The following is a 12,161-nucleotide window of genomic DNA, read 5'->3' as shown; positions in this document are numbered from 1 at the left end:
AACAGAGTTCCAGAACCTCTTGAAAATGGTCACATGGCTGGTGGCCCCACCCCCTGATCTCCAGACAGAGGGGAGTTTAGATGGCCCTCCGCGCTGTCAAGCGGCGCAGAGGGCCATCTACACTCCCACCTGTCTGGAAATCAGGGGGCGGGGCCACCAGCCATGTGACCATTTTCTCCGAGGGCAACCCACCGAGTTCCACCACCTCTTTTCCCAGAAAAAAAGTCTTGAACAAGAGTAAGCATTGGGAGCCCACTCCACCCCGTCTTACCATCAGTTACAGACAGTTCCTGAAGACTACGGAGACTTCCTCCAAGTTAAAGAGCTCACAAGCTGGAGGAAGACTTCAAAATTTTCTGAGTAGTATGATACATGCTACATTTCACCAGGGGTTAGCTGGTTGTCTATATCCACCTGTTATCTATATCCACAAGGGCAACATCATAAGGACATGTTGTCAGGTACATGCTCCATTTATTCAGGACACTTTAGGTCATTTAGGCTTTACAACAGACTGAGTATGTATCCAAAACACTGAAATAACTCTGCATTGCAGGAAAATTAGGAATTTTTGTTAGAGCAGAAAGGGTGTGTGTGTGTAATCCTAACACTTATGCAGTGCTGGCTAACACCGATTCAAAGAACAACTCAATCTGTTCTCAGCAAGAACAAAATGTTCAGCAGCTGATTTAAAATCTATGTGCAATGTTAATACAACATCACACATTTCTCATATCAAATGTTTCTTTTCAATGTTCATCCAGGAAACTTAACTACCTTATGTAAAAAAAAGCCACCCTGTCATTAATTGTTGTTTAGCCTTCTTACAAATTTGTGGGTAAATGTAGTGTTATACAATATTCTATCCTCACAATAATCCCGGAAGAGGCAATTTCAATAAGCCTATCTTGGTGTGGCACAATACTAAGAAATTCACTTCCATCCTTTGTAAACTTCCCCATCCAAATCTTGCACATAGAAAGCTTAACTATCAAAGAGAAGATTTTGAATCTTTTCCCTTGATAGTTTAGCTTTTTGCAAGCAGAGAGATTTTGACATGGGGTGACTCTTCTAGTAACGTTCCCCCCATGTGCATTTTCAGTCATATTAACTAGTCCAAGATGATCTGGATAGATGAAGATACCTGGAAACCTGTTATGGGATATGTTCAGGTCTGGTCAGCTGTTCAAGTTCGTCATCGGAAACGAACACCGAACAGCCTGTTCAGATTTTTTTCCCGTTCATGCCCATGTCTACTCACGAATAACCACGAACATGGCCCTGTTCACGAACATGTTCATGGTTGGCTGTTTGTGAGGGCCAGCAGGCTCTCCTCCAGCCATCATCCAAGTCAAGATCCCTATTGCACCACTCCCAGAAACCTTACCTGAGCAGGCAGCAGGAAAGGTACCAATAATAAATAATAGCTTGGCCCAGAGCCTGGAAGCAGCCCTATCCCACCACACACAAAGAAAATTCAAGCTCCAATGCACTCTCTCTATCAAAATGCCAACAGCAACTCTCTCCCTCTCCACTGTCTGCAAACTAAGTCAGAGCTGGGAGCCCCCCTGATCTTTGCTCCCTTGTAACAAATTTGGAGCTCCACACTTGAAAGGAAGACCTGCCTATCAAGCTAAATTGGGCTTAAATTGGGGTTTCCAGGGCAACAGCAGGAGTTCAGACAGAGTTCAGACAATCCCTGCCTAAGTTGCCAAGGGAATTGATTGCAGGTGCCAGACCGTCTTGCCTGATGAACAGCAAGAGGAACAGCAACAAACGAGGCTTGCAATGACCACCTGTTCTTTTAGAATGCAAGCAGAGAGATTTTGACATGGGGTGACTCTTCTAGTAACGTTTCCCCCATGTGCATTTTGAGTGATATTAACTAGTCCAAGATGATCTGGATAGATGAAGATACCTGGACACACTCAGATGGAGAGGTACAGCTAGGCTGTATCTATGTTGGAGGGATGACTCATGCAGACTTTGCAGGGATGGAGAGTGCACAATAATGGTGGTACAGAGAACTCTCAGTCACACGCATGTTTGTAATAAGCAACTGCATCTCCAAGATACAGCATCTCTCTGATGAGACATTAAAATTAAATAAGGATTTCAGATGAAAAAGTTGTTGACTCACCCATTGTAGCAAAGAAATGAGAGAGAATGCCTTTAGCTTTCCATATAAGTTCCTTTCTGGGAGAAAACCAATAAAGCAATGGGATGTGTTAGAGCCATCAGCAGAAGGGGCCGACAGCTTCAGGTTTTCCCCAGTTTGCTCTTCTCCGACAAATACTCCCCTTTCTCCCCATTTCTGACCCTAGGAATGTTGATTCCTGGGCTTGGGAAACCCACCTAATAACCAGGTTGGGCTGCAATAAAGAGGGGTAAAGTGAAATGATCCTTCTTGCCTCTTCCATCAGTGGAGATCTACTGATGAAAGAGTGATGAGACAATGTCTCCCTCTTTCCTTCCTCCACTACAGCCCATCAATGGTAAGGATGCCTTATGAGTCAGAACAGTGCATTGAATACAAGTTCCCCAGTCCCATGATGCTTTAGGGTTGAAGAGCTGCAAATATGCAAAGACGCCTCTGTGGCAGGCCTGTGGGGGCCTCCGTTCTATAAATGATATTTACCAGCTGATCACTAGGTCCTAATGAGGAATATCTCTCTCTGTGTCCAACAGAAATAAGAACCGTGCACTACTACAACCCCAGAAGCTCATACAAATGTGCTCATTTGGTCCCTGTGAAAGCACACCATTCTTTTTTATATCTTTAAAGACTTTTCTTCAAATTAAGAACTCTGGGCATTTCTGATGCTTATTCCCTCTCCTGTGGGAAGCAGAGACAAAGTTTAAGCTTTTTTATGTGGGGCAAAGAGTCATAGCAAAACACTAATTTCATAACAAGAAAAAACTTTATTTGTAATTAAAGCCACTGATTACAAAAAAACCCAAAGATAGTTGAGCAGCAATGTCTCTACTGAGCAAAGAATGAAATTTAAAGGAGGATATAAGCACAATTCCCTTTCCTTGCATTGAAAAATCTGCCTAGTTAATAGCAATTAAAAGAGAGGGGCAGAATAATCTTCCAAGTTTCCAGATTTCAGTTTTCTATTGCTTCGGTGCTGTTTTTGTCCTGCTAAGTCTTAACATACTTCTCTGTTCACCTAGGTAATGCGGCTCCTTTTCTCCCAGGGAGGGAGGGAAGAGCCCCCCCCCCCCCCCGCCAAAAAAGACAGACCTCCCTTACCACCTTAGAATATCTGAGAATGCTCTCTTGGGATTTCTGGCATTCCAATCAAGTGCCATAACGCTCCTTTTATACACACCAAACTCCACCCTTGGTACCTGATGGAAAATTCTGGTCTCCTGACTACAGAAGATTCCAAGGAATTCATTAATAACATGACTTTTTGTATATAGGAAGTCTACCATATCAATGGTAAACCAGCTAGAGGAACAGTATCTCATAGTCTTAGTCCATCTGGGAAAATGATGTTAAACTAGCCTCTGAGGTCCAAGCTATGGCTTCTTCAGAGGATGGACTCTATGGCATTACTTCCCAGATGAGCTCCCTTCCCTGCCCAAACCCCGATCTTCCCCAGCTTCACCCCAAATATCCAGGAATTTCCTAACCTGAAGTTGGCAATCCTAGAAAATGGCTATATGTCCCATTGGAGCTACAGGTATACCAAGGGGCGAATGTAAATTTTCCCAGTAAGGCAGATAGTATTTCCATTTCCATGGGAGTCCATCAAGGGTAAACTCCAAGAATGCAAAAGGAATACATGTGAAATAGAGGGAAGTATTTAGTTAGGTGGGGAAATATTCCACTGGAGTGAACAGCTGCCTGCTTATTAAAGAACTCTGGGTTTGGCTAGGCTGCATGTGAATCTTCGGACCAGAAACTTTGATCAAAGTCCTGGTAGACACTTCTGTGTCTTCTTCCTTAAGGTTTTTATTTGGCGAAATACTTGTACACTGCCTTTCCTCTGAGTCCGAGGCAGCTTACAGGTAATAACAGGTTGTTGTTTCTAAGATGTTTAGAGATCAAGGCTCACATTGCATTTTTTCCAGTTTGTACATGTAGTTTTGTATATAGAAATCTTCGCATCCTATAGATGTGGAGTTTGGTGTAGTGGTTAAGAGCGGCGGGACTCTAATCTGAAGAACCGGGTTTGATTCCCCACTCCTCCGCTTGAAGCCAGCTGGGTGACCTTGGGTCAGTCACAGCTCTTTCAGAGCTCTCCCAGCCCCACCCACCTCACAGGGTGATTGTTGTGGGGATAATAATAACACACTTTGTAAACCACTCTGAGTGGCCGTTAAGTTGTCCTGAAGGGCGGTATATAAATCGAATGTTGTTGTTGTTGTTATATTTGAAAAACTAAAAATGAGTTGCAAGTGAAACAAAAAAAAAGTTTAACGGTGCAATCCTAAACAGAGGTACTCCAGGCTAAGCCCACTGAAATAGGCTGAGACTGGAGTAACTCTGTTTAGGATTGCACTGTAAGACCCTTGGAGAGCAATCCTAAGCAGGAATTCTCAGAATCCTATTTGGCGGACTTTACTTGTAGGAACGTGTGCTTGGCATTAGTCTGTTAAACTAACTCCCTCCGGACAGCACAACCCACTGAGTTTTGTTAAAAATTTCTTTCACATTGTTTCAACAACATTTTGTCAGAGCTAATTCAACTTGATCCACAGGGTGTGGTGTTTTTTTCCCCTCCAGTCCAGCTTTGCAAAGCAGACTGTCCAGCCCCAAAAGGCATCCCATGTGCCTGTTGCTTGACTGCCACTGCAGAAACAACACGCAGAGAAGTAAAACATCCTTAACAGATCAAACACTGTAACCGTATTCTCTTCTTCCTATAGATCTTGTTGTACCTTGAAACCCAGTGAGGCGGATCCAATCATCCGCCAAAGAGCCTTTCTCTGTCCTAAGGAACTTTCCTTGCAATGAAAAGCCATGCAAGTTGAAGGAAAGCTCCTTCCTTAGAATGGGGAGAGGCTTCAAACTTGAGCCAAAGGAAGGTATAAATGTTAAGATTTTTTTTTAAAAGAAGCTTTGCTCAGTGGGATGGTAGGATGGGGTAAATTCCACCCACTGTCTGTTCTCTATAATCTTTGAAATAGTTAGTCAAATAAACCCTTCTAGGTATACTTCCTTTACTCAAACAGAGCAAAATTGTGATGTTCTTCTGAACAAAATTGCATATATTTCTGAACATATATTTCTGAACAAAATTGCACAGGCTTTGATCAGTCATAGCTTCATTCCCTTTAATTCCAGCAAGAATGGGCTGTGAAGCCCAGGATGGTAGAATTTTGATTATGCTAAAGTTCGTGCCCTTCACCAGAAAAAGACTCATCAGGCTTCGGATAGCAGTGAATCAAAATGGATAGTGATGAGTCAATAGAAACTAGAAAACTAACTACAATTTCATTGCCTACTGTCGAGATGTTTGCTTTCAATCATATCCATAGCAATAGTTCACAAGAGAAGCCATGAGCTAGTTATGCACAGCATGCCCTTTGATAAAAATGGAAACACAGAAAAATTGTGAATGGGATGTTAGCAGTGCAATCCTGAACAGAATTACTCCCTTCCCATTCCATTGAAGTCAATGGGCTTAGAAGGGTGTAACTCGGCTTTGGAATGCACTGTGAAATTATTCATTTGCAACTTGATTACACTAGCCCTGAGAGTGCTATCCAACTCGATTGCCCAAACAATCTTCATATTCCATATCCACCTATATATCCCATAACTTCTACATTCAGTATTATGACCGTGAAGTGATCTCTTGGACAATATGATCATGTTACAAGTAGATTAACTGGAGCGGGGAGATCAAATATTGCAACAATATTTGAACCGTTCCTTGTTTTAAAAGAATTTGCCTCGCTGGCCTCCTTGTCTTATTGGAAACATTTAGCGGTTTGGGTAATGGAGACTCTCCACTTTATGGGCCAATTTGGTTGTGCTCAGCAGGACTTCTGTCTCAAGTTTCTTTCCAAAGGCATCTCAAAGAATGTGTCCTGCATCCTTTTTCTTCATTATCACAGCAGCAATGCATAAGGCATTCCCTGGACTCTGCAAAGTGGCCCCAAGAGGCCCATAGATGAAACTGATGTATTCTGTCATTGGCAGTGTTACATGTTCACTGTTTATTTTAAACAGGGGAGACCAGCTAGCAAAGCAAAGCATTTCATTCTTGATCCAAAAAAACCATTACTACAGGAAGGTTATGAGAACAGCCATTCTCTGTTTTGTTATAGAATTGTGAAGATTGCATTTTAAAATTAATTTTTAGTCTATATTCCTAAGAAACTATCGCTGACAACATTTTCAAGTCAAAATTCCCATTACAGGTTGAATGAAGCTAACTTCCTATTACTTTCCAAAGAACAGCCATGTTAGTCTGTTGTAACAAAGTACATCAGAAATCAAGTGGCACCTTTAAGACTAACCAAGATTATTTCAACATATTTGGTGAGTCAGACTTCTGAAGAAGTGAGGTCTGACTCATGAAAGCTTATGATGAAATAAACTTGGTTAGCCTAAAGATGACACTTAGTGCTTTTTTCCTTAAAGAAGAGAAGCCAGTACTGACCATGTTCATTGCTTTGGAGGGCCAGGCCTGCAAGTTGAAAGAGATACAAGTACTACAGAAAGAGATGCTGGTGCCAGGTACCAGGGGGAAAAATCCCTGGTGCCACTTGGTTTCTGTTTTACTTAACTTCCTAGTACTCATGTTAAAGGTATATCTAGCCCTCAACTTTATTTAAAACAAAAAGAGAAACTGGTAAAATCCCTGTGTTAATTTGCACATTTCAGCCTAACGTGTCTTATGATGTAAGCCCCACTCACACCCCTACTGTGAGGCAGAGTTTCCCTACAAAACTGTCAAGGTTGCTCACCGTGGCTGGGCAGAGTCGGGTAGCGAGACTCTGCGAATAATTGAAAGGTTTTTTTGTCCCACACTATAACTCATATGTATTTATGGCTTATATCCCAGTCCTAATATTTATGTAGGGGAGAAGCAAGAGCTCACATCTTCTTCAAATGAAATGACACTAGAGGCTGAGTAAAGTTCAAAAAGAAACAGCAGGTTTATTAAACAGGCAGGTTTGGTATATAGGTAGGCAGGGAAAGTAGAGCTAAGGTAAGCTTTGATTGTAGAACAGAATACTTCACAAGCATTAGGCACAATAATCCTTTAAAGTTTTGTTTAGTCACAGATCTTAAAAGTGGGGGGTTGGTAGTTTCAAACTTAGGTTACTTTAACAAGGTTCCTTCATAGATTTCACTTTACAGTTTAGATGTTCTGATTCTGACTTCAACACAGCACTCTTTTTCCTTTACACCAGATCTCCTCTCTCGGAGCCAAAACCTCCTACTAAATTCCTTTTAGTAGGAATTATTCTTCTTCGGAAGACATAACTCTGTTCACTTGGCTGAAGGGGAGTCTCCTTTCACTACCCACTTCCTCTGCCAACAACACACACACACACACACACATTCTATCTTGGCTGTGTAAATTAGCACTGGCTTTCACACTTAAATACTTTAACTAAAAGTCTTCTTTAAACCTAAAGCTGTCCCAGTTAGGGCAAATGTTTCCTTTTTTTCTCACACAGAGGGTTACTAGACCGACCCGCCTTGTCAGACTCTAAACTTCAACTCCTCCCACAATTCTGTCAGTACCTTCTCACTGGCCAATCACACAGAGGGGGAAGCAGCATGTCAATTATTCTCCCTTCAGGCAGTTTTAACTCCTTCTCTTCCATTCTTATTTTAGTTTTGCAGGAAGAGAATTTGGAATTGAACTCCATCTGAGCTTATACAAAGTTCCAGGTTCTCAGGGCATCCAAGATGCCTGAGGTTGGATAACTTTTCTTGAAATTATGGGGCACTGCATTTTTAAAAACTTCAACCATTCAAGAATGACAGAATTTGGTTTGAGGGAGTGTTGATATGATTCTGAGGAATAAATAGATTTCTCGGCTCCAGTTTAGCATGCTTGCAGGTCCAGCATACCTGCGGGACTACTTCTCCCATTATGTCCCCTGCAGGGCATTGTGCTCTGTAGACAAGCAACTCCTGGTGGTTCCTGGCCCAAAGGACATCCATCTGGCCTCGATCAGGGCCAGGGCTTTTTCTTCCCTGGCCTGGTGGAATGCTCTCCTGCTGGAGATCCAGGCCCTGTGGGACCTGTTGCAGTTCTGCAGGGCCTGTAAAATGGAGATGTTCTGCTGGGCCTTTGGCTGAGGACCAGCGGGTGTCCTCTCCCCTTCCACCCAAGACCACCACTTTTCCTTTGACTGCCCTCAGCCATGTGTTATGCCCATATGTTATGGCCCATATGCGGATTCCCAATTGTCTATCTAAGTAGCCTATATATAAGGTGCCTGGACTATTTTAATGACTGCTTTAAGATTACTACTGATTTTATAGTTTTTATGATTAATTTATTGTATTGTATGGATGTTGTGAGCCGCCTTGAGCCCATTCGTGGGGAGGGCGGGGTATAAATCAAAATAAATACATACATAAATACATAAATAAATAATGCCTTCATTCATCCCTGGATTGGAAGAAACTGAGGTCTGGTCTGCAGTTGCAGCAGAATGAGGTTGCAGAACAGGCTGTACCATTTCAGGCTGCAGGTGAAGAATTACGTTTCCCAACAATTCCCTGTGTTTATAGCTACCTGTAAGTAGAAAGCTAATGCCATATGCAAGTTAGGGTAGAACTTTCCTCCTGATGTGCTAGTTATTTATTTGTAGCAATTGCCATAACTCTTCCAGATGATGGACTTATATATGCCCCAGATAGTTGCCCAAGTCTCTGATGTCTTCCATGTGAAGCAATAAAACGAGAAGATATTTTCCCCATGACTGTAAAAGCTCTCCATCTTCATCTGCTCCCATTCATATATCATGGAATTAACTCCAATGATGACTGGGGCAGAGGAGCATGATTCAGATTAGACTCTTTTGCCCCAGTCACCGCTGACATTGATTCAGTGATTTATGCATCTGACCTGCCAGAGAAAGCATTAAAATTTGATTCCTCTCACCACAACCTAAAATGATACAATCCATTCTTCCCTCAGAATTCTTTCCCCTCATTTTGCCATTTGTGTAGAACAGACTACACCAAAGCCAATGCATAAAATCAAATTATAACATGCTGAAGATGTGAAACAGAAGTGGGTAAAACAGAGGAGCAGACAATTTGAGCTAAAATGCATGCTGGAAATGGGGTGAAGCTATCACACAGTACCTTTTCCGTAGGCCAAAACACTGGCCAGACTAAGCCACAACCTTCTTGTTAGGCAACTAAAGAATAATTCTTATTTCCATCTCTATAGTGGCAGCTTTTGCTTGCACTGATTTCCAGAATATATATATATATATATATATATATATATATATATATATATATATATATATATATATATATATATATATATATATATATATATATATATATATATATATATATATATATATATATATATATATATATATATATATATATATATATATATATATATATATATATATATATATATATATATATATATATATATATAGTGTATAGCAGAACTCTGCATACATAGGCATTTTATTTATTTATTCAAAATTATTAAATAGCACATTGTTGCTCCAAGAGAGTCTTTTCAAGGATGCACAGAGATCTGCTCAAATTAAATGCATGCAACAATCTTCATGTGCTCTAAACCTGCACATGACTGCCTCTGTGCATGGCATACATTCCTGGAGGTGAGCATGAGCAGTTGTTAGCCTGAGAGCTTATTTCAAGAAACATTAAAGTAACTTTACAATGTGAATCTCACACCACAATGCTCATAAACTGCTGCTTAATTACAATGCCTAAAGTGGAAAACCCAATAACATTTGATTCCTCAAAAGGATACTATCCCACTTTTCCCTCACAAACCTGGGTGGTAGGCTAGACTGCAGGTACAGTAAATCACCCTGATCTATGGATAAGCAGAGGTGTTTTTGATCCTGCTTTGTGGCTGAGCAAGAGTGGTTTTGATCCAAGGCCATCACCTTTCATGGTTAAGCTAGGGTCTTCTTGATCCACCATCTTGTTTTGTGGCTGAGAAGGGATCTTGTTTGTCCAAGGCCATCCCATTATGCAGCTGAGCAGGGGGGTTCTTGATCCAGAGCCATCCTGTTTCATGGCCGAGGCAGAGATCTTCTTGATTCAAGATCATCTCAGTCTTCTTAATCCAAGACCATCTCATTTTGTGGCTGAGCTGGGGTCTTCTTGATCCAATGCCATCCTTTTTTGTGGCTTAGTGGGGGTCTTCTCCATTCAAGTCTAACATTCTAACTGCTGTGCTAAATCTTTTGTGTTGTACTCCAAAATCAGTTATCTGACATATCAAAATGAAAAAGAATAATCAAGTGGATTAAACTCATGAGATCTGTCTGCAATCCCCTTCTTCAGTGGCTCTTTTCGTTCTTCATTTTACTTAATCTGCTTATTTGTAAGTTTACCATTAAAAAAAACTGTTTTATGCTCTACTTTCTTCATCAAAGTGGACAGTTTCAGAATCTGTTCTAAATCACTGCTGAGGTTAAAGGCAGTGGATGGTTTGAAGCAGGGCTTTTTTTCAGCTGGAACACAGTGGAACGGAGTTCTGGCACCTCTTGAAAATGGTCACATGGCCAGTGGCCCCGCCCCCTGATCTCCAGACAGAGGGGAGTTGAGATTCTAAACGCCTCTCTGTCTGGAGATCTGGGAGCGGGGCCACTGACCATGTGACCATTTTCGCCGAGGGCAATTTAAACTTTTTAAAACTCCCCCTTTGTTCCATCTGACCCAAAGTGATGTCATTGTGCGGTCCTGAGTTCCACCACCTCTTTTCCCAGAAAAAAAGCCCTGGTTTGAAGAGTGCAACCTAAAATGTCTATTCTATGAAGATCAATCATTTTATTCTGGGTGTCAGTGGCAGTGACTTTGCACAGTTTATATGTTTTCTAGCCAGATCCTTTACAGGTTACATTACAATACTCCATATTAATATATAAAATCTTTGCTCTCAGATCTGTGATTATCCAAGCTAGTTCTGTCATGAGTATTCCCGTGGTCTATAATGGAAATGCTGGCACAGTTCTAATCAAAAGCACTATGAACTGGTGTCAGTTTACTTGTAGCAAAAATAGTATTATAATAACAGTACTTTGTACTTATTGTGCTTCTCATCTTCAAAGGTTTTTATAAACATCAACCATATTATCTCTTTAGCCCAGGAAAGCTGGCTCACTTAGCCCTTCAATATACCCAGCCAAGGCTATAATAAAAGCTAACAAGGCCAATGAATTCAGAGACGTGAGATGCTTGGAACGGGAAGCGCTCCTTGCATTACAGAGCGGGTTTTTGAGCCTGCATACAAAACACTTTGAAAGAATACCTTGAAAGAACACCATGAAAGAACACGTTCAGGATACCCTCCCACCTTCCCCAGCTGAAAGAGAGAATGCCATCCTAAGCAGAGTCACACCCTTCTAAGCATTTAAATGGACATAAAAAGGTGTAAGTCTGCTTAGGTTTGCACTACAAATCACTAGCCAGCTAGCTAGGATCTATGAAAGGTATTTCGGAGTTTGGTGTGAAATCCAGTTAACAATCCTCCGTACTCAAGAGTATGTATGCAAGGGAACTTCTCAGTGGAATATGCACTTTCCTATTTTCCTCTCTCCTGCTCCCCGCCTTTTTATGCCATCAAGTTGCAGCTGACTTATGGCAGCCCCAGAGGGTTTTCAAGGCGAGAGACATTCAGAGATGATTCGGCATTGTCTGCCTCTGCGTAGCAACCTTGGCTGACTTTGGTGGTCTCCCATCCAAATACTGACCAAGGCTGACCCTGCTTAGCTTCCAAGATCTGATGAGATCAGGCTACCTGGACCATGCCCAAATGGGTCTCTCTTTTTGTCTTGGGGATATTACTGAATTTCAAGACTGCTCTAATTTGATTTGGATGATTCTGCCTTGGGAATTAGTCATGATAATCCTGTGTTGATTCAGTCGAGTCAGTCTAGGTCCCATTTCAAATCTTCAAGGCTTGATCTACAAACTAATGAAAGCCTCTTTCTTGCATTTAAGTTGT

Source organism: Eublepharis macularius, chromosome 1 (genome assembly GCF_028583425.1).
Source record: "Eublepharis macularius isolate TG4126 chromosome 1, MPM_Emac_v1.0, whole genome shotgun sequence".
Taxonomy (NCBI): Eukaryota; Metazoa; Chordata; class Lepidosauria; order Squamata; family Eublepharidae; genus Eublepharis; species Eublepharis macularius.
The sequence above is the reverse complement of the archived record's forward strand: the minus strand, read 5'-3'. Positions refer to the sequence as shown.